The sequence below is a fragment of the Apteryx mantelli genome, chromosome 2 (genome assembly GCF_036417845.1).
Source record: "Apteryx mantelli isolate bAptMan1 chromosome 2, bAptMan1.hap1, whole genome shotgun sequence".
NCBI lineage: Eukaryota > Metazoa > Chordata > Aves > Apterygiformes > Apterygidae > Apteryx > Apteryx mantelli.
This window is the reverse complement of record NC_089979.1, coordinates 29,190,088-29,212,020: the sequence shown is the minus strand read 5'-3', so window position 1 is coordinate 29,212,020 and position 21,933 is coordinate 29,190,088. Positions and strand designations below refer to the sequence as shown.

Here is a 21,933-nt window from a genome sequence, read left to right as displayed (position 1 = left end):
TTCTGAGATTATGTGGAAATCACTTGTAGTAGTCATGGTGTAATACCTGAAACAGAATAGAAAGAGGAACCTATTTGTGCCCAAATATACAAAGCTTGAATTATTCATCAGATGATGGTGAAAAACTAGTGTGCACATCCTGCCAGGCAGAAATGTAAGTGACATTGACTGTAGTTCAACAACGCAGTATGGCTTTCTGAAAAAACAGAGCCATGGGGTTCTTTATTACCCTGTATTAGTTTTATCTGAATTAAGAGAAAGGGAACAGAATGATTTTAGATTAACAAGATGCACAAAGCCAAACTGTAGCAACAGAATCCCATTAGGCATCTGAAAAGGAAAGGCACAAGAAAATATCTGAATTGTCTGTTTACTGTGTGCACCCTTTACCTTCTGGGATGTTGTTTTTCTCCAGTTCTGGGTGGAGATCACTGCTAAGAAGAGTAATAAGATAAGCCCCTTTTGGCTAAAAAAAGAACTTTGGTACTAAGCTTCAGGATGAAACGTGTAGACTCTCCTCTGAACTTCCACCTGGAACTGCAAGAGTAAATAAGGACTCTTTTCCTGCTCAGCTAATGAGCTCTAGGGGTTTCCCATAGTGGTCACCAGCTCTGTTTTAACCTCCTGAGAACAGCCCCGTAAAGCAGGCACTTGTCTGCAACAGCAGTCAGACCAGTCATGTTTCTGACATTAGTTGAGTGATCTTTCAAAATGTTTTGCACCAAAGTGAAAGAAAAAGAAGAGACTTTTGTGGTCTGGAATAAACAATTAAGGATTTTTAAACTACTATTTAGATGAAAATAGACAAGTAGGAGATAAGTGATGTCTTCATTCTGTCTTCATTTCAATTGCAGTTTGATAATCCTAAAAATCAGACTTTAAACAATGGTCTGAGTGTGCGGTGTCATTTTCATGATGCTTGGGCAAGCAAGACTGCTATTATCGATATCATTATTATTTATACAGTTGAATTCAATGTGAAATCGTTCATCCTTTTGGTTTTTTATATGGAAATACAATTATTTTAATTTCCATTTTAATAATGACTTGTAAAAAATAGGAAGTTAGAACATAAAGAAGCAACTAAATGCGTATTTCATAGAAAAAGGTGAGGAAAATGTAAAGCAATTTTAAGTTTTCATGAGAAATGGGTTACCTGCATAACTGGCTTTAAGAAGGGCATAATTAGGCTAGTTTTATTCTCCTGTATCATTAGTTGAAATGTCCCATGTGGGGATTTATAAACATTAAAATTTTGCAAATGGAGATAGCAGTGCAGGCAGCATATGTTTCACTTTTTCTTTCTTTTTGATTTTAGAGTATTATCAAAACTCACAAATAGACAGTCCCCAATCCATCTTAACACTGAATTACTTGCCATTTCCATAACGTTTTCCCATGAGCTTTCTTTGTCTGAGCTCTCTTTCCAGTTACCATTTACGGTCTTTCAGCACTTTTTGCACTTTGATTATATAATGCAAATGCATTTATTTAATACGTCTGAATCCATCCGTTTGTTTCAGTCCACAATAGTATAAAAAAATTTGGTCTAAAAAATTGTAAGATTGATAGAATATAATGAGATTTAAAAAATAATAGTAAAAAAGTATTTAGAGTGCATGGTTTCAAACTTTTCTAAAAAATCAAAGAACTAGACCATTTCTCTTTTAAATTGCTACTGGAATTAAAGCTTCACTACGTGTTTCAGGAAACTAGGGTTTTAAGAAAATTTTCAGTATCATGATGTAAATTAACTTCAAAATAATACTGGTAGCATCCTTAGTGATAAAAGCAAAACAGAATGGCTTAAAAATATATATGATACTTCTAGCTCCTCTATTATCCCTAAATATGTAACTCGTCATACACTGTCAGAAAAAGAAGAAAACAAAAGAAAAACCACAATAAAAGATTCTTTTTGGCTACCCACCTGTAATGTTATGGGCAAAGCACTACAGAGTGTTTATGCTAATGCTTTCTTATGATTACAGATCTTGGGAGTGGAGTTTTCAATATTCCTGAGCAGCTGAAGTAATTTTTTAAGTGGAATTGAATTCAGTAATTGTTATACTTGAGTGTCTAAAATGCTAAATTCATATTGATTCTTAGAAGTTCAAAATACTTCGACCTTTATTGAAGCCAGTAGGAGCTGTGTGTGTTTAGTACTGCTGAAAATCATTCCTGATTTTCATGCCTGAGCATGGTGTTTACAAGGTCTAATCTCTCAAGGCTCCCTCATTTAATTGCTATATTAGCTAAATAATAAATAAATAGCTAAATTTGGCTTCTGCTCTAAATAGCCCTGTGAAGGTGTTTGTCTGTCTGTCTGTCTGTCTGTCTGTCTTTCTATCCATGGATGATAGTGGCTTCTTGGCAGTTTACCTTATTTTCTTAAAATCAGCCTTTGCAAATACTCTGAGTCTCTAATTTTTTGTCTAAGTTTAAGAACTGTATTTTCAGTTTTCATGTTTTATAAATGACAGCACATGTCACTCCCAATTGTATCACTGTAATCTTTTTCTTGTTTATGTACATGTTGTAGGAAAATTAAAAGCAAAGAGTCATTCCTAGATTTTTGGTCACAAAAACTGTGGATGTTAAAAGTATGCTAACACGCTTTTCATTTCTCCAAAGAGACTTTATACATCGATTCTTTTTGAATCAATTTTGCCTGCTTGTGAATTTCTCCAGTTGTATTCTGTTAAATTTCCCGACTTCCTAAATATGGATCTTATACTTCCCTTTGTTTTTGATAGTGCTGTAGTTCTTACTCAAATTGCTTCCTTGTCAGTGTGGTTCATATTTTTCAACAGTATCTCGCATTTGACAAAATAAACCTGCATGCTGTTTCATTACTGAAGTGGGTTTATAGCTTAATTTCTTCTTTATTACATTAGTTTTTTGAGTCAAGAAGCTACCTTCTGTGAAATTAGTGTGCCTTTTCTCTTTGAGTGAAATAAATTGCTTTCTAAAGAATAAATACTGAACTGATTTTACAGTCGTCTGTTAGGGAGTTTGACAGGCTTTTTGATCCAGCTCTGGCCTTGCGATAGCACATTTCCTGAGTAAGTCTGTGATCTGTTTTTCGGTGAATGGACTGATGTTAATATCTGAGTCATTCATCACTCCAAGTCATCCCAATTTAATCTTTGCAAGTGCTTAGGATAAAGAATATTTTAGGATGAGCAAGTGTTTAGGATGGCTAGTACAGCCGTAAGTGTTCTGCCCATCCCTGTGCTTCTTATGCTGTTTAGATTTGAGTGGGTATAATTTTGGCTGCAAGATTTTATGCTACTTGTTATTCATTAAGTTGCAAACTCCATCTGGAGAGGATATTAAGGCAAACTGTTATTCTTGCGGAACTTGTTTTGAACTTACTTATTTTGGAGTAGGACTGATTTGACCAGAGGTATGTTAAATAAAGAGTGACTACTTTTTCCTTTTTCTGTAAATTTAGATACAGCCATGACCTTTCAGAGTGTTCCATGTCACATATTTGATATATGCCATATTGTAAGCCTGTCTGCCATCTTGGCTTTGTTTCAAACATATTTATCTTCAATGAATTCATCTTTTCCTTAATTTTTCTTTCTGTCATAAGGTCAATTCAAACAAGTTGCTTTGATCTAGATTTTTTTTGCCAATTTTTTCTATGCTATTTCTGTTGCACGTACTACTTACAAATTCTAGTTTAATATGAAGGGGAAGGTTTCAGTTTTTTCCTAAAATTGTAGTTTAGCTGTCAAGTGAAGTATTGTGTCACTCTTTATTTCCATATGTAGAGTTTCAAAGTAGATAATTTAGAGTAAAGCTTTTGTGAGCAATTTCTTCAATATTTAAAATTCCTATCATATAACAGAGGATCAATGTGAAGTATCCTTGGAGGGAATGGTTTCTTCTGCTATTGTTAGATTAGTCATGAGATCTTGCTTTTCTAATTAACAACAAAGTCCATCAGTATAATTTCATTTAAGGAAAGAAAATTTGAAAAAAATGCATGGCTGAGATAAGGCAAAAAGAGGAGTTCCTCAGCAGAGTCTGAAAGCACGTTTAATGAGTTTTAGTTTCTCATTTTAGGTTTTATTTTTGTTCATATACCATTTAAAAAAAAGAAGATATGGCAAGACCCATATTTACAGAAGGAATGATCTCTCCTTATCCCTAGCCTTTCCCTGGATTTTTGCTGTCGCAAAATATAATAATGAGGTCACAGAAGTAAATAAAAATATAATAATTAAAAAGATAAGCCTAATCAGAGACAAAATCTGATACTCAGCAGACTCTCTGAATGACCTGACCTCTTTCCTCCCCAGCCTCATGGGAGATGATCCAGCATCATCTTGCTTGATCAGTCTATGTGTTTTCCAGAGTTTTTCCACTCCTTTTCTTCTTCTGGGAGACTGTAATTTCTGGCAGAGATGCCTGCTGGCAGGTGCCTCTGGGAGAAGACACAGAACCAGAGCAACCATGATTATAGATCCCGTGCAGGTACCATTGCTTGCAGTCTGGGACATTTTGGTTTCTGGTAGCTCATCTTCCTAAACATATCCAAAGCCATGGTCCATATGCCACTGCAATTTATTCTCTTTTTTTTCTTTTATCTTTGCCCCTTAGGGCCCTGGTAGAAAATGTGTGTTATCGTAAGCCAACATAACTAAATGCTAGCTTGCATTCTCTATCTCAGTGATAGACTAAGGGCTTAGAAAAAGTAATTAGTATTTATTTAATTTATTTAAAACCAAAAGACCTATATTAACAGTTTTTCTCAATTTCTGTTCATGCATAGATACTGAGTATTTCATTTCTATCATCATGTGCCCCCTTAATTTTGGTCTTACTGAAAGGAAGGATCTCAGTTCTGTAAATTGTATTCAGAGCTGTACTGCATTTGGTGCAAGTCGGAGTTTCTGATGGAAGCAAATATGCTTTCAGTTGCAGCTACTGCTTCCTGAAAAGAGGTGTTGCAGGCCGACCGTAATACCCTACAGTAAGCAGTGGGCTGTAGGGTGACAGAAGGGACAATTCAGGCAATCCACTTAGAGCATGTCTTGCTACAACTTTGCTACACTGAAGACCTGAGCCACTTAAAATGAAATTCACTGTGAAATCTATTAAACCATATGTCCCACTAAAGTTAAGCATTTTAAAGTGTGGGTTCTGTGTCAGTTCATTCATCGATGGGCAAAGGGTATTTTAATTGTAGTTTGCACTGATGGAATATGTTCTTAATAAAATAAAGCTATCTTCTCAACCTTTTGAATTCCATTTTACCAACAAGATAGTATTTGATGTATCCAGATAGATGAGTTGTGATTTCTATATACTTGTGCTAAGCAACACTGCATACATTTTACTGTAAATCCAGGAAATATGCATAGAGCTCTTAAATAAATTTACACTGTTGAAAAAAAGGAGCCATTTGTATTTTTGTAAATGAGGTTCTTTAGCTATCTCAGAATGATAAACAGAAACTCCATATTAATCTTACTCAGTAAGGAGCTTTCAGGATTGCCAGTTAGCAGATTCATAATCTGACTGTTTGTAAACAGATACAATTGTTGACCTTGTTTATTGTGGATGTGCTTCATTGTTATAGCTTTAGAAGAGCGTAAAACATTTTTCCCCATTACTTAAATTATGCAACTAAAAATGGATGACAGATCTTTCTGATGTATATTTCTTGAATAACTGCGTTATGCCGTAGCTGAAGACCTAGTGCTGTTTTCATTTTCTTATGCAATGCAGCGCTTTTAATCCTGAGTGATCAACATCCTTTAAGAATTAGAGCATCCAGTTTTTCACTCCACTTATTTTTATGGGCACATAGTACACGTTTGTACTGCTTAGAAACCACTGTTTGAAATAAATTGATTAATAACCAGCTGTAGTTAAGAGTTCCCTTGTTTGACCTGTTGTCTTTTTAATACTTTCTATTCTTGTTTTTATTATTCAGAATAAATGGTGTTCATCATTTAGCTGGCTAAGAAAAAGTGCATACAAAACTTAAATTCTGCATCTTTAAAGTGCTGAATGTTAATTGGGTTTCTCATTAGAAACTGTCTTGAGAGGCTGTATGGCTAGTATAATTGTGTGAAAGCAAAACAGATCAGCAAGACCAAGGTAGTATCAAGTTGATTTGTTTTCTAATAAGTGCTTGAAAAAAATTAAAATGATTAATATTTTACATGCCACAGCAATATTTTTTTCCTGTCCGGTGGCTCATATCTTCCATTTTGCACACAGAAAACACAAAATAGAAGTTGTTTAGTGGGAATATCTGAGACTTCTTATCCTTTGAGAAGGATGAGATGCATCCTTCACTCACACTTTCCTTTCTGTGATTAAGCTGGCAAAAAAAGTGACGTTGGACAAACAGTTCCCATTTTTTCAAGAAAATAGGGCCAGATTTCACAGACCACATCTTTTTGCATTTTCCTAGATCTAGTTTCATGCTTTGTCAGTCTTGACTGTCCTTGTTTCAACAGTGCTTCACTCCATCCGTGCAGTGATCATATTACTGTTACTTTTGGTACTGGAAGTTAGATGGCTGGAGGGTTTTCCATATTTCATGCCCATTCAGGGTATCAGCACTCAATCTGTGTATTTTAGCTGCAAAGAGAGGGTGTAGTGATGACTGTGAATGTAACTACAGCTCTGTAGCAACTCATTTTCTTTCTGCCTGGCCTTTTCACCTCATGATTTTAAAAATGTCAGATCCAGAAACAGGTAATCAGTTACTGGGTATTATTCAGAACTGCTGGGTGCAGGCAACTTCCACTACTAATAGAGAAAGAATCCACTTACACTTGCTTCTTTAACCAAAAGTATACCTGATTCTGACCAAACAGCAGATGACAAGGTAGCATATTTATCTGATCTGATTTTAATTTTATATTAATTGGTTTTTTTAATTCTTACAAAGAGATTTTTAGCTAAAACAGATTTAATGTAGGGAATTAAGTATTTTAAAGAAGGGCGGAAGCATATTTTCTTCCATTTTAGAGATTTTCGGAGTAGACTAATTGGGTCATCTCAAATTGTGTTTTATTTGCAGGTCTGCCCCCTCCCAGCAACACTCCAAGTCACTACTAAATGGCATGCTCCAGTCTGAGTCTGCGCCTTGAGTACGTTTTGCCATAATCCCACTAAAGTTTCAGATTTATGAAGCCTCCCTAAGTCTTGCAGGAGCTGCTGTACTTCACAGTTTCTGAACTCCTGCATCTTCCCAATAAAGAGACTGCGTCTCGATACTGGGGAGCTTTTCTCCACTGTGAAGGTAGTGTGCAGCACTTTGTGAGCTGGCATACTGCTTCTTACTGAGAGGATTAATGCTTAGTAAAACTTAATTGAATAGCTCTGAAGCATCTGTCTTCCACTTGCTTGCCGCCTTGGCCCCATGTCTCTTGCACTCCTGAGAGCAGTGTAGCCCAGCTTCACCAGAAGAGCTGACTGGGTGTGAAACCTGGGTGTGAAACCATCAAAGTAGGAGTTATGGATCTTGCCTACAGGTGTTTTGGTCCTCCTTTGGATCTGTCCTTACTCGGTTTGGTTGAATGCTGATACTTTATTCAGCATTCAGATGCTGAATAGCCTCTTAGCCTGTTGGAGTGAGTGGAATTGCTTACAATGTTAGGAGCTAATCAGTGAGGTGAGTTTCAAAATTTGCTTCAACACAGTCTGAAGAAGTCTGAAGGAGAGTAGTGAGAAATACAAAACCAAGCATCTTATAAAACATGACCTTTTTACACGCACAAAAAATCATAGTGTTTTTGATGGAAAATTTTCAGTCAGCTCCAGTTTGACTTAAAATGTTTTACCAGTGCCCACTGTTCATAGAAAATCTTTGGATCTCAGTGACCCATTTTTCCATATGAAATCATTGGATGTTAACCCTTGTGTTGCCTTTTTTCTCAATTAACTGTAATGACTATAATTGACTCTTCTAGTTCAGCTTCTCCAGACATTTTAAATAAGTAAAAGTAAAGTAGAAGTTCATTGCCAGTGACAATTGACCTGCCAGTTATATAAGGAACCAGGAGAGGGTCTACAACATGCAGTGGCATAGTTGTTTCCTGGGTATATACATCCCATTTCCTGCCTTTGGAAAATTAGATGTCATAAATGGCAGAGTTGAGAAGAGATCTTTAGAGGAGAGTTAAGCAAGTGACCAAATTAAAAAGCACCTGATGGAAAGAAATTGCCTTTGGTTCACTGAACGTGTGTGATACAGAATGAAAAAGGTTTGCCAGTGTTCAAAACTAGAAAGAGAACCAAGACATTCTGGCCTTTTTTCCTTCTGATGCCACTGTAAACACTCACTTCTCATCAGCCCTCCCCAAAATGGAGTTCTGTATTTTTAGGCATTATCTTACACGTCATCGCGTTACTGCATGCTGCCTTCCCTGCTGAGAAACTATTATAACACAGTGGACAATAAAGATTGCCCACTGTGCTGAATGTTGGCCACCCAAGGGCAATGACATTTTTCCCTGACTTCAGTTCTGAGTGGCTGACTGTGCCTCCTGGGAGACCTACAAGAAAGATCTCAATAATAAATTGATTCTCAATTTTGTATTTATTCTTGGCTGGTGAAATAAATAACAAACCTTAAATAAAGGAAAAATGTTATACTTTGTTGTTGCATACAAGGAAACCGACTAAAACACTTCATTTTCCTAACAAGCAAGAAGGAGCTGTTTGCAAGTTATGACAAGTAGAGGAAAAATGTTTGTTTATTCTTCCCTATACAGCTTTATTCTACCCTATACGGTGATTTTTACCATAGCTTGGAAAAAATGTATTTTAGCTTCTGAGTTGTGTGTGGTTGCTCCAAGCTGCTCATAAATTCAAGTTGATAAAGACTTCTCATTGATCAGACTTTGATTTCTTCTCACAGGCAAAATAAACCCAATAATACTGTAAAAAATTAGCTTCTTGTAGGAACATGCTTTTCATGTATTTAGGTAATTACAGCAGAAATTTTATCAATTCTTGTTGACATTGGAGTTTTGTTTTAAGCTATTTATAACTGAAAATTTGTTTCTACTTTAGTTTGATGATTGATTTTTATTTATTTTACATTTTGTTTTTGGTTTGACCTGTAGTTTTTCCCAGTGTCTTGAAAACTTAGTGACACAAACTGTAACATCAATTTTTTTTAAATTTTAAATATTTTGCAAGGTTCTCTTGCTGTTATTTCCATTCTCTAGTTTTCAAATACTGATTTTTTTTTCCATTTTTTTTTCTTGCCAAGAGAAAGCCAGTATCCCACTGTCTCTCTCAACAGAAAGAGAATGAATTGGGAATGGAAAAGTCCTAGGTCAGTTTGATCATTCTTACAGCAGTAATTTCCCAGTCTTTGGAGCCAGTGTTCTAGTCCAGAGTGAGGTTTTGCCTGCTTCCATTTCTGGGTATGTCTCTAGGTTATAGAAACCTTCAGATTCTGCTATGCAACAGATGTATCTAATTACTTATGGTCTTGAAGACAAGCAGGGTGGCATTGATTGCTTGTGCATTTCTTGCAAAACCTGTATTAAAGACTGACTTTATTGAAGTTGCAGGCTCTTACAGGATTGACAGTGGCTGCATGTTGTTGTCAAAACAGAACCTTGCGCAGCACTGTAGAGTGACGTAGTTTCTCTGTAACCAGAATCTGGAAAAAGTGATGGTTTCCAAAGATTCTCAAATAGTTGTAATAAATATAAATTTAGAATAGTGTGCAGTAAGGCCAGGAAGATATACATGAGCAGTTTCACTTATGCACATTGAGTAATTGTGTCAGCTTTTTAATTAGGTTTGCCAGGAAGTGCAGATTGCCTGCATGTTGCCTGGTATGCCTGCTTGCTGCAGACTATTGAGTCCCTGCAAACAGGGTTTCCCAGGCCCAGCTCCCACTGCTTCTTTTGCACTTTTGTAGGAGATACTTTTAAATCTCTGGGCCCACTAGTGGGCTTCAAAAAATGAAACTCCAGTAGAATGACAAGAGTAAAAAAAAAATAATAATAAAAATAAAAAAAAGCAATTGTTCATTCTTACAACATAGGGCAAATGCATTACTCACAGATGGCATTATAATTAAGGAATAAAAACAATAGGCTATTAAATATTCTGCTGACTCATGTGTTTGATTAAAAAGATAATAAGGCATCTCAATAAGCCTGGCTCATCTAGTATTTTCCTGGAGATTTCATTTCTCACTAAAAAATAAGGTTTCTGAAGTAGTATTTTTTCCACAGTCTCTTTCCAGCAGATTACTGCACTTCTGTCAGATGACGCAATTCACTTTAAATGCATATTACTTGTCTCTGTGTATCACCTACAGACAACATGTTGGTATTAGCAGCTTTGAGTTTCACAGATGGTTGTTTGAATCTTAAAGGAACATCTTTGGTCCTGGAGGTGCCTGGGGTGGTTTTACTGGAGATCAAGATAATGGTGCATACTACAGTGAAAACTGTGCACATTTGTAGTAGTAACTTGTACATCCCATCATCTGACACCTCATTTTCCCCCCCACGAAGCCTCCCAGGAGACATTATGAAACCTTCCAGTGGGTTAAAATATTTTCTTGTCTTTGGTTCTCACTGTAAATCTTGTACCTTTGGCAAAAAAGATTTCTGACTTGCAGAGATTTGCTGTTGTATCGTACCAATAGCTACCAAAAGACATCTCTATAACAAAAGTATTATGCCTCAGAAGTGGGTCAATTCCTTGTCAGATTTGGGTTAGTAAACTAACCAAATGCATAGGTCCTTCCATGCTGTGTCTTTTTTTGAAGTGAAAAAATATGAAGAGAAATCCTAAGATTTCTGAAGTGGAGAAATTTCAACAAATTACGAACTTTTTCTTCGATTAAATTAAATTGAAAGCATCCTTTAACGCCTTTGCATTGATTGATCTATTTGTAATCTTTTTGTTGTGATGCTATATCCTCTTCCAATGGTAGCTATACCATATTTGGTAAAACAAAGGTCCTTTATTTAACTGGTAGAGAGGCTCAGGCTTTTATATTAAGATTTAAAATTCCTATGTTTAGTTTTCTGCTGGGAGGAGTTAGATAACATGTATAATTTTCTTGGAACATAGTTTCACATGACTCAGTTTAGCTATGCTAAAATATATATATTTTTTTCATTAATAAACCGTTTTATATGAAAGGCCATAAGGGCTGTTGATTCCAACAGCATATATGGTCTGCGAGGCATTGTTATATGCTATGGGATCAAATTAATATTCAAATTTAACTCATGGTGCCTAATCTATCATAAATAATCACTAAGATCAGCACTAAAATTTCTTCTAACTCTTTATTAAAGCAAGCTTTCACATTAGCAGCTACGTTCTTTCACCCTTTTTAGCTATAGACAGGTTTTTTTGTAACCTTTCTTCTGTTAACTGTCCTTGGGGGAAATGAGAGAAAGTTCATTGGATGGGTTGAAGTTGTTACTGTTCTTGCTATTGTGTGAGTCAGATCCTGTCTCTGAAGAAAAAAATGAGATGAATGCACAAAAACTGGGAAAGAAAAGAACAGTGAAAACTGAAATGCACCGTCTGTATCTTTCACTGATGCTTACAGTGCTGCTAGAGAAAGATAAGTATGACAAAGATGCATGTTCTGAGACCTGGCAAACCTATGTCAGCTTAGGACTATGTAAGACCTTGCTTTTAGCTGCCTTTCTGGTCACAGGCTACAGCATTGTTGCAAAGTATGAGGTTTTGGCTGTCTAGGTCCACCTTTTTGTTTTGTTTTGTTTTGTTTTTTGAAGTAAACTAAAAGCTAGAAGAGATTAATTAAGAGACATAAGATTAATTAAGAGACATAAAATAAGTCATTTCAAGGAAATCAGCAGAAACATAAGTCTTGCATTCTAGATGATTTTCAGAGCTTACCAGAAGCTGTAAGAGACAGCAAAATCATCTCACTCAATCTCTCTTTCTCTAACTTCATTTATTTCTACCCACTCTTAACCTGAGGGCAGCAAAGGTGTAGTAGTATTGCAGTATATCCTGTACTTCTATAAAACACTGGTCATGATGTAATGTAAAACATGCTGTATTCAGACTACCCATTCTAGCTTTAATGTCGAAGTACGACGCTTCCACCCCACAGATGATTGATGGAATTGGTATTTTGTAATTTTTTGTTATTAGTCAAACCTTAAATCATATGAACTTAATGAGGTTCACACTAAAATATATAGGAAACTGACTGAAGCAATCACAAAACTCATTAGCAAATTCTTTTTGACAATTGTGATGTATTGTTGAGTTTCCAGAATTTACAAAACACAAGACAGGGAATGATTAGTCATGTAGGACCCCTGGAACAAAGTATCTGAGACATGAATAACAAACTGGATGTGAGCCACTGATGTAGACTACTGAGGAACTAAAAAGGAAGCATAAAGTGGAACATAGATCCAGGATTTTGTATGTAAGATATTAAATAATCTTCTTATTTTACTCAGTTCTTCCTGGAATACTGTCTCCAGTTTTGGGCATCCACATTTCAATACAGGAGGAAAGATGATCAGAGGTCTAGAAAATATGACCTATATGAAAGATCAGATTCTAAGGGCTTATTTGATCTAGAAAAGAGACACGGGGAGAAATGAGAACAGTGCTCAAATGTATGAAATGCTGTTGCAAGAAAAAGGGTAGAGAATTAATCTCTGTATCTATTGGGAGAGGAAGAAGAGTAATGAGCTTGAGCTGTGGTAAAGACTATTTAGGCTAGGATCAGGAAAAAAAAATCTCATGTTTAGGATAGCAAAGCCCTATTACAGATTGTGCAGTCTCCATAATTTGAAGTTTTAAGATCAGGTTATAGTTAAACAAATACATATTGGAAATGACTTAAATGTGGCTGCTTTTGCTTTGGGCAAAGAGTATAAGATAAGTAATCTCTCGATTGCTTTTAGCCTTTTAGCCCTCTACGGTGTTCACTGAGTTTTTGACATACCTGTGATTCACTGATTTTTGGTTCCATGCTTCTCTAGCAAACTCAAGCTTGACATAGGGAGGGTGATGGAGCAACTAATTCTGGAAACCATTTCCAGACACAAGAAGGCCAAGAAGGTAACCGGGAGTAGTCAGTATGAACATTTACAAAGTGGAAATCGTGCTTAACCAACCTGATAGCCTTCTACAGTGAGATGACTGGCTTGGTGGATGAGGGGGAGAGCAGTGGATGTTGTTTATGTTGACTTTAGTAAGGCTTCTGACACCATCTTCCATAACACCCTCATAGGCAAGCTGATGAAGTACAGGCTAGATGAGCAGACAGTAAGGTGGACTGAAAACTGGCTGAGCTGCTGGGCTCAAAGGGTTGTGATCAGTGGCATGGAAGCCAGGCACCAGTGATGTCCTCCAGGGGTTGATGCTGGGGCTAATACTGTTTAGGATCTTCATTAATGAGCTGGATGATGGGACCAAATGCTCTCTCAGCAAGTTTGAAGATGATACAAAAGTGGGAGGAGTGATACACCAGATACACTTATAGACCAGAGGACTGTGCTGCCATTCAGAGGGATCTCAACAGGCTGGAGAGATGGGCAGAGAGCTCGACAAAGGGAAGGGCAAAGTCCTGCATCTGGGGAGGAACAACTCCCTGCTGGAGGCTGACTGGCTGAAAAGCAGCTTTGCAGAGAACGCCCCAGGGTCCCAGTGGACAACAAGTTGACCATGAGCCAGCAATGCACCCTTCCCGCAAAGAAGGCCAGCGACATCCTGGGCTGCATTAGGTAGAGTGTTGCCAGCAGATCAACGGTAGTGATCCTTCCCCTCCGCTCAGCACACAGGTGAGGCCACACCTGGAGTGCTGTGTCCAGTGCTGGGCTCCCCAGCACACGAGAGACACGGACATACTGGAGTGAGTTCAGCAAAGGGCCACAAACATGACTGAGCAACTGGAGCATCACTCATATGAGGAGAGACAGAGAGCTGGGACTGTTCAGCCTGGAGAACAGAAGGCTTAAGCAGGATATGATCAATGTTGTAAATACCTGATGGGTCAGCGTAAAGAAGATGGAGCCAGATTCTTCTCAGTGGTGCCCAAAGACAGGACAAGAAGTAATGGGCACAAATTGAAAGACAGGAGATTCCATCGGAACAAAGAAAACACTTTTTTGCTGTGAGGGTGGCTGAACACTGGAGCAGGTTGCCCAGAAAGGCTGGGGAGTTACATACATTAGAGGAGAGGGGAAAAAAGAAAAAGAGAGAGAGAGAAAAACAAAAAAGAGATGTAGGCATAAACCAAGAGAAAATATTGAGAAATCCCCCAAGACAAACCATCAGATCCCAATTGTTTCCTATCATATCTGTTTACCTTGCTATTGCTCTTTGTAGTCCCTGAATAAGAATTTTTTCCTTCTCTAAAGGGAATTTAAAAGCTGTTACATCACCCTTTTTCAGAAGCTAGAGCATCATCGATTAATCATTGCTGAATGTGCTTGTATCAACAACATGGATGTCCCACCTTTTCAGTGTAAGTTAATGCATAAGACAACTTGGAATTCAACTTCCAGAGATACAGATGACTGAATAGATTTGGTTTACATCAGCAATATATAAATATCAATTTATGAAATAACAGTATTAATAATTTAAAATCACAAAGAAAATAAGGAAGACTCACAAGTGAATCCACTTGCACTTCAGTGACTATAAATACTAACATTTTAGTATGCTCTGTATTATTCATGAAATATGAAGATGATTTATTTTTAAGCACTTGTACAGCTATTGTTAGATTAAGGAATAACTAATAACATATTAACTATTATTTTAGAAGGTGCCTACATAGAATGTGGCTGTATTAATGCCTTAAGAAAAAAATTTGGCTGTATTTACAGTATCAGGCTTAAAGCCTTACTTTTATATGCTTTTCCTCTTATAAAAGTTTCTGGACTCTTATTAACTGTAGGAGTACTAAAGCAAACAATGTTTTACCTATGAAGTCATTTCATCAGTGTGCATCCCAAAAGCTTTCATAAAAGGAGCACCGGAGATAGTTGATTTTTTTCTGTGTTTCCAGAACTCAAGTTCACAGTGAAATAAATGGGAATTTTATACAAAGCAGCTGGAAAGAACAGGCATATAAATTAAGCAGATATGCTATGCATTAGCACAATAAAATCTCTCCATATTCAGAAATTCAGCGGTTTAATGGATGGGATCCCCCACTGACGATTAAGGGACTAGAGCATCTCTCATATGAGGAGATTCTGAGGAGAGCTGGGACTGTTCAGCCTGGAGAAGATAAAACTGAGGGGGGAATCTTATCAATGCATTTTAATATCTGAAAGTGTAAAGAGGATGGGGCCAGACTGTTCCCATAGTGACCAGTGACAGGATGAGAGGCAACAGGCACAACCTGAAACACAAGTAGTTCCATCTGAAAATAAGGAATTCTCTCTCTCTCTCTTTTTTTTTTTTTTTTTTTTTAAAACTGTGAGGGTGACAGAGTACTGGAACAGGTTGCCCTGAGAGGTTGCAGAGTCTCCATCCTTGGAGATATTCCAAAGCCATCTGCACAGGGTCCTGGGCAACCTGCTCTAACTGACCCTGCTTGAGCAGGGGGGTTGGACTAGATGATCTTTAAAGGTCCCTTCCAATCTCAACCATTCTTTGATTCTGTGAAGATAGAGAAGATTGTTCCTGGTACCCTATCTTGATGCGATAGAAGTAGTTGCTGGAACATCTTTCAGAACGTAAGTGTGTACAAATAGTACCACTGAACAAACAAGTTGCCCATACTATCAGAGGTAATACTTTGACTTTCAGAGGTAAGACGTGATTGATACAGAACTGCCACAGCTCTCCTTTACATGCTCCATTAGAAATACTGCACATTCATCAATGGACAGATGTCAGCTGAGTCTTCTTCAATGTGATGAAAGGGATATATCCCAGGTTAACAAAAAACACTTACTCTCTGATCATTGATTATTGAACAATGTGCAAACTCTTAAGATGGATTATACATGGCTAAGCTTCTCATTCACAGCCCAACAAGGTTACCACCTCCTATAGAAAAATCAGCTCAACATCATTATTAACACCATTACCATCAGCTTAAGCTCTGTCAATAGCTTTCCCTGAAAATCCAACTATGGCAACAGGTAGTTACAACAACCTAAAATATTGCACGCTACATGAAACATTCTTCTTTGCTGACTGCTTCATTTAAAATGTTATTTGTACAGAGTAGTGTTCCAGTACTGTCATTTATGTGTTTTTGAAAAGCAGAAAGCCGGACAAAAAAGTCCCAATTTGTATGTCCTGCTTCCAGCAAGTAAATTACCGTTAAGTATTTAAATAACATTATATTAGAAGTATATATTAAAAAAAGTTAATTTGCGGTTTCTAGAAAAAAAAAATCATGAAGTTCTAATCAGGAAAGTTACATCACTGTCAAAGCAATGTCTAGGTAAGCAGTTCCATTCTGGGGCTTGCATAAACAACTTATTAGGCTACACAGACTGATCAGAAGGCATGAGAGATGCATCTTAGAAACACTGCTTATTATTGTTAATATTATTCAGCAACTAAATAAGCAGTATGTGGTCTGGACAATTTGTCACAATGATTTATTAAAAAAGAAAATAATGCTCTAAGAGTGTTCAAAATTTTCTCTTTCGTTCATTTTTCACTTTTGATCACTGCTAGATTTATTAGCAAAGTACTAAAAAATCTTGTAGCTACCTCACCATTAAGAAGTGCTTTATGTTCTCTTTACCTGTTAGAGTACTCACTGTTTTTGGAGGGTTTTTTTGTGTCCCCCCGCCTCCCCCCCCGAGATTTTAGTTATATGTGAAGTTACAGCACATTCAAGTAAAGTACACTTGTGGAAGTCACCATTTGCATCCAAGACACAGTAGGTATAGCTTCCAGTTGACAGAATAATTGTTTAGTCTCAAAAATGAATCAAGGACTGAAAATATGCATAACAGTAAAAGATTTAATGAGTTTAGTCTTATAAAGAGGTCTTGAGCAATCTGTACATACATTCATAAAGAAAATAAATTTGACAATATGCGGCTCTTTGAACTAGCATTTAAAGTCAAATCTGATAGCTGGAAGTTGAATAAAAATAGTACAAAACTAAAAATAAGTTATTAAAAACAAATGCTTAGGCTAATTAATAATTTAAAAGCTCATGAAGGACTTGGATGGATTCAGGCATATTAAGAGGGGTTTACTCCTAATTTTTAAATGAACAGAAGGGGTTCTTCCCCTCCCCCCCAAGTGGAAAGTCTTGTTCAACCAAGAATGTATTCAAGGCTGTCTCCCAGTTTCTGTTATGTGGAAAGTCACTGCAAATATTTCCTCTGGTTTTATAATCTCTATGGTTGTACTGGGGAAATTCTATCATTCCTACACAAGTTTAACTCTCTTATTCAAATCAGTCTAAATTAGCTGGGCTGCCAAAGTTCATTAACTATTACTTAGTATGTACTTTGTTACTTCATCTCTAATCTTGAAGAAACTCCATATGAAACAAAAAGGGTCATGAAAGCTTAACAGAAATTGGCTTAGACTTACCAACCCAAGCCTGAAAACAGCTGGGTCCAGCAAAAAAGAAATAAAGAAAAGATTGGTATATTGTTCACAGCCTCCAGCTACTCAAGGAGCAACTCACAAATACACTTGTCATACAAAACTATAGTATACTTTATCCTTCTGCTCGGAATCCCAGTTCTTTCCATGTTAATCACCATCCCCTGGGCTATGTGGACAACATGCTACACAGGCTTCAGAGAAGGTACCATCCTTTGTTTTGTTGCAAATAGCTTGTTAGTAAGCTCTGCTCAGGACTCTGCTGGGAACTCTTATGAGAAATGTCTAAGTTGTGGGTAGCTGTCCTCTCTTCTCTTTGCTCCTGTCTCTCCTCACAGCATTTCTAAAGAAATACATTTGTGTGTATTCCTGAGGACTAACGAAGTGAAGCTGAAAGGCCCTTTCTCCTCAAATAAGGGAAGTGGGGGAGTTACTTCATGAAGAGTTAAGGAGCCAAGACTTCAGCTGGATCTCAGTACAAGAGCTGTGAAGATTAACACAGATTTATATATTTTCCTCTCAGCCTGTCTCTTTTCCCCCGGACTTTTTCTTCTCCACATTCTCCCCTTTCACAGGCAAAAAAAATATCAGAATAGCTAATGCTCCCTCTACGTCTGTTCTGCTAGAGTAACGTAGGAAAGTAGGAGCAGGGTGGCAAGATAACTTGCTTCAATGTGTAATTGGAAGATAGAGTCAGTAGCCTTACATACAGGAGAAGCTTACTGATGGCATTGCTGTGGCCATAGGCAAGTACTCTCACTGACAGAAGATTTCGGCCTCTGCACAATCTGAAAGATTTTGACCTTAAGGTCCAAAAATTTTCTGTTTTAGAAACTGTTTGACACCCATAACATATCATTAGATATCCAGGAGATACCTTCTCCATATGTACGTCCCACCAGTAGAACTGGTAGGAGCAGATACTAGAATAAAAGCATGATTTAAAGCTCACCACTTCAGCACACCATGTGAGCATCTGTTCCTGGCACCAGAGAGCCCCGAATAACTGAACTGAAGAAAGTGATGTCTTTTTCAAACACATGAAAGTCTTCCCCAAGAACACCCAGAGCACATGCACTTTTTCCTATCAAAACCTCTCCTTCTGCCTTCTGATGGTGACAGTTCATACATCATAAGAAGACACCCTACCTTAAAGGATGCCTGTTGCAATGTTGCAACAAACAAGGAAGGTAATTCGAATTTAAGTAATGCCTTCTATTAAACAAAAGTTTTTGAGGATCTTCTAGCTGTGAGCACATAGCACTCTTGTGCTAAGCTAACACTGAGCCATGCTTATCAGCAACAGCTGTATGCTTCTGTAAGGTTGTCACCTCCCACATGGATTTTGGCAATATGCTTAATTGAAAATTTTTGCTATAGTAACTTAAGAAACAATAGCTGCTCACCAAAGGGTGAAGAGGAAAGAAATTAAGGTAGCTTAACAACAAAAACAAAGCTAAGAGATCTTCTTGAGAATTAACAGCTGACTGAGCACACTGACAATCCTAGGATATTGTCTCTAGCCAGCCTTACAGAGTAATCAATTGCCAATGAAATTTCCTAAGGCATTATTAATAGAGATTTTTTTGTTATTTTATTGAAGTAAAAATAACTATTTTACCATTTCTTTCCACAGTTCTGTTACTCTCCAAACTCCTAGGTGCATGAGCATACATGAAGTAATGCAAGATGACACACTTTATTAAGAAAAAAAAAAAGTTATTTTCTTAGATTAACTGAATAATGGAGCAATAAGAGTTTTCAAGGAAAAAAATACATGGAGGAAGAAAATTACAGTTAGTTTTTTCCCTGCAGGCAGTAAAAGGTATGTGCAAACACTGCATCTGCTAAGCTAGACATTTCCAGACAATTAACATCTAACCCCACTGCCACTCAAGTAATTTTCTCATTTCCATTAGTTGGGCTCAAACCTGGACAAGAGAGAGAACCCACTGAGACTCTATATGAATGATGCCAGAGTAGTCCGAGGATATGCTTATATGCTCTGTCTGCCTATGCTTTGACTATCAAAGAGTGTTCATCTTTTTAGGATGCTGAAATAATTCTATTAATCTGTTTGAGCTCTGGAGATATAATGAGAGGTATTAAAATATCATAACAGTAAATGCAACACAAATGCTACCTATTTAATAAACTATTATGCCAAGAGCATATGGAAAGCCATTTTTAATATAGACTTCAAAGGTTTCTGATATTTTGAACAATTTTACTTCCGAAATACCTACTACGATTTCAGCTCAAATCTAATTACAAGAAGAGAGAAATGGCAGCTTGCCATGTACAAATTTTCCCTCCTTATTTTTCACTGTGTCATCAGCATAGGTAACACAAGCTGTTCTTTCCTGCAGCATTCTCTTAGAGTCTTGTGCAGCAGGCAAAAGGCATCTACTCAAGAACCCAGTTATTTCATACGTTATTGCATACTCATTAGAATGTAGCTGACAGGACAGCAGCTTATTCGTGCACAAGTCAGATCCCATTCGCACGTACTGACTGGCTTTCAGAAAGCCACAGACTGTCTCCCGCGTTATTGTTTTGGAGATCTGTCTTGGTTTTTTGTTCCATTTGGGAGAGGGGAAGGGACCTAGAGGTATGGAAACAACCACACGACATTCTTCCGGTCTCCATTGCAATAGCGCTAATTAACAGAATTAAGAATATACACAGTAGAGATGGCAAGTTCTGGGTCTTTAAGAACTTTAAAATGCATCTAAATTTTGATAAGTATCATTTAAAAGAAAGAGGCTTAAAATGCAGACATTTAAGCTTACGAACATAATCATCTCTTGAGTATTCCACCAAATCTAAATCAGCGTGCAAAGATAATCATGCCTGCAAGAGTTTCAAAAGTCAGCCCATTAAACTGAGGAATACCTATCATAACAGTCTAATGAAGATTAAGACAGACTGTACAGCAAGAGGACCTTACTGGTCCTCGCTTAGTCCTATTCTTTCACTGAGTCAGGCAAAGCAGAATTCACAGAAATCTACTCAAACTCCCCTTCCCCTATTATTTCATCATTTTAATTAGATAGCTGTCTTAATACAACTTTGCAAACAACAAGCCTCCTATTCAGCAGGAAAGCAGTTTCTGAAACCCTTTCTCATTTCAGAGCACGAGAAGGAAATGAACTAAAGATGTACTGCTTTTAACATTAAATAAAGAACTTTATATTCCTAATATTAATATAGGATTCTGACTTCATATATGAAAGACCCAAAAATAGAATATGCACATTTAAATTGAATATCAAAATCCAATGTTTAGAGGGGAGGGAAAAACAAAATTCAAGGCATAGTTTTGTATTTTTACTGTTGATGTATAAGTTTAAAGTATTGTACCCATACTAAACTAAAAGCACATCCGTAATAAATTTTCAGACTAGGGAACAAAAAAAACCACAACAACACACATGTAATCCACATGTAATCCACAGTTTCTCTCAGCAAGCATTTTCTTTCCTAAATTATCATCTGTTTAACCGGAAATTCCTGTAAAATACCACAGCCTTAGTAAATCTATACTAATGATGCATTTGCATAGGATACTATTTTTTCTCAGCACTCTTATAGCGGGTCATCTTCACACGGGGAAAGCGGCCGCCCGTTCCTTCCCGTTTTCCCTCGGCCACGCTGGCTGCAGCGCGCCCGCGCCACCGCGCACCTGAAGGAGCTGAACTCTCCTCAAGGGCCGGCGGCCGCGGCGCCTCCGCGCCCTGCAGCGCGCTGCTCCGCGCCGGGCAGCACCGCGCCAGGCGGCCGCGAGAGGGGCGGCAGGAGCCCCGGGGCGCCCGGCCCCCCCCCGCCGCGCCGCAGCGGCCCGCAGGCAGCACAGAAGTTGCCGCAGCGGCGGGACACAGGCGCAGGCGGCCCCGGGGGAGACGCGGCGGCCGGGGCAGGCCGCCGCCGCCAACTTCAGCGCGGCCACCGGGCCGCCCCGCGCCTCGGCCCCCGCTCCCCCCGCGCCAGGGCTGCCCGGGGTCCCGCTCCCTCGCCCGGCCACCCCGCGCCTGCGGACAAACTTACTTGCGGGCTGCGGCGGCCGGCGCCGCGGAGCAGGGGCGGCCGGCGCCTCCCGCACCCGCCTGCCTCACGCGCCGCGCGGCCGCGCGCGCCGGGCGCCGTCCTTCCCGCCCTGCGAACGGGGCGCGCGAGCGCAGCCTCGGCGCGGCGGCCGCTGCCGAGCGCGTTCGGACATGCTCAGTGCCCGGGCCGTCTCCGAGCGGAACCTACCACCGACGGAAGCGGGGGGGAAGGGGGGCGCGGAGAGGCAGGGGCAGAGCTGGATGCTACCAAGAGAATGAGCTAAAAATAGGCGCCGCGGAAAGGAACAGCTGGAGCTTAAAGGGGCAG

General features: G+C 38.4%; 1 protein-coding gene across 1 annotated transcript in view; it reads right to left on the bottom strand.

Annotated features, from left to right (window-relative positions):
* OXR1 (oxidation resistance 1) overlaps positions 1-21,633 on the bottom strand; it is a 279,502-nt gene extending 257,869 nt beyond the window's left edge. The window contains exon 1 of the mRNA XM_067290410.1: positions 21,607-21,633. The gene's annotated coding sequence lies outside the window, so the exon portion shown is untranslated. The remainder of the gene's footprint in view (positions 1-21,606) is intronic.
* Positions 21,634-21,933: the final 300 nt, after the last annotated feature.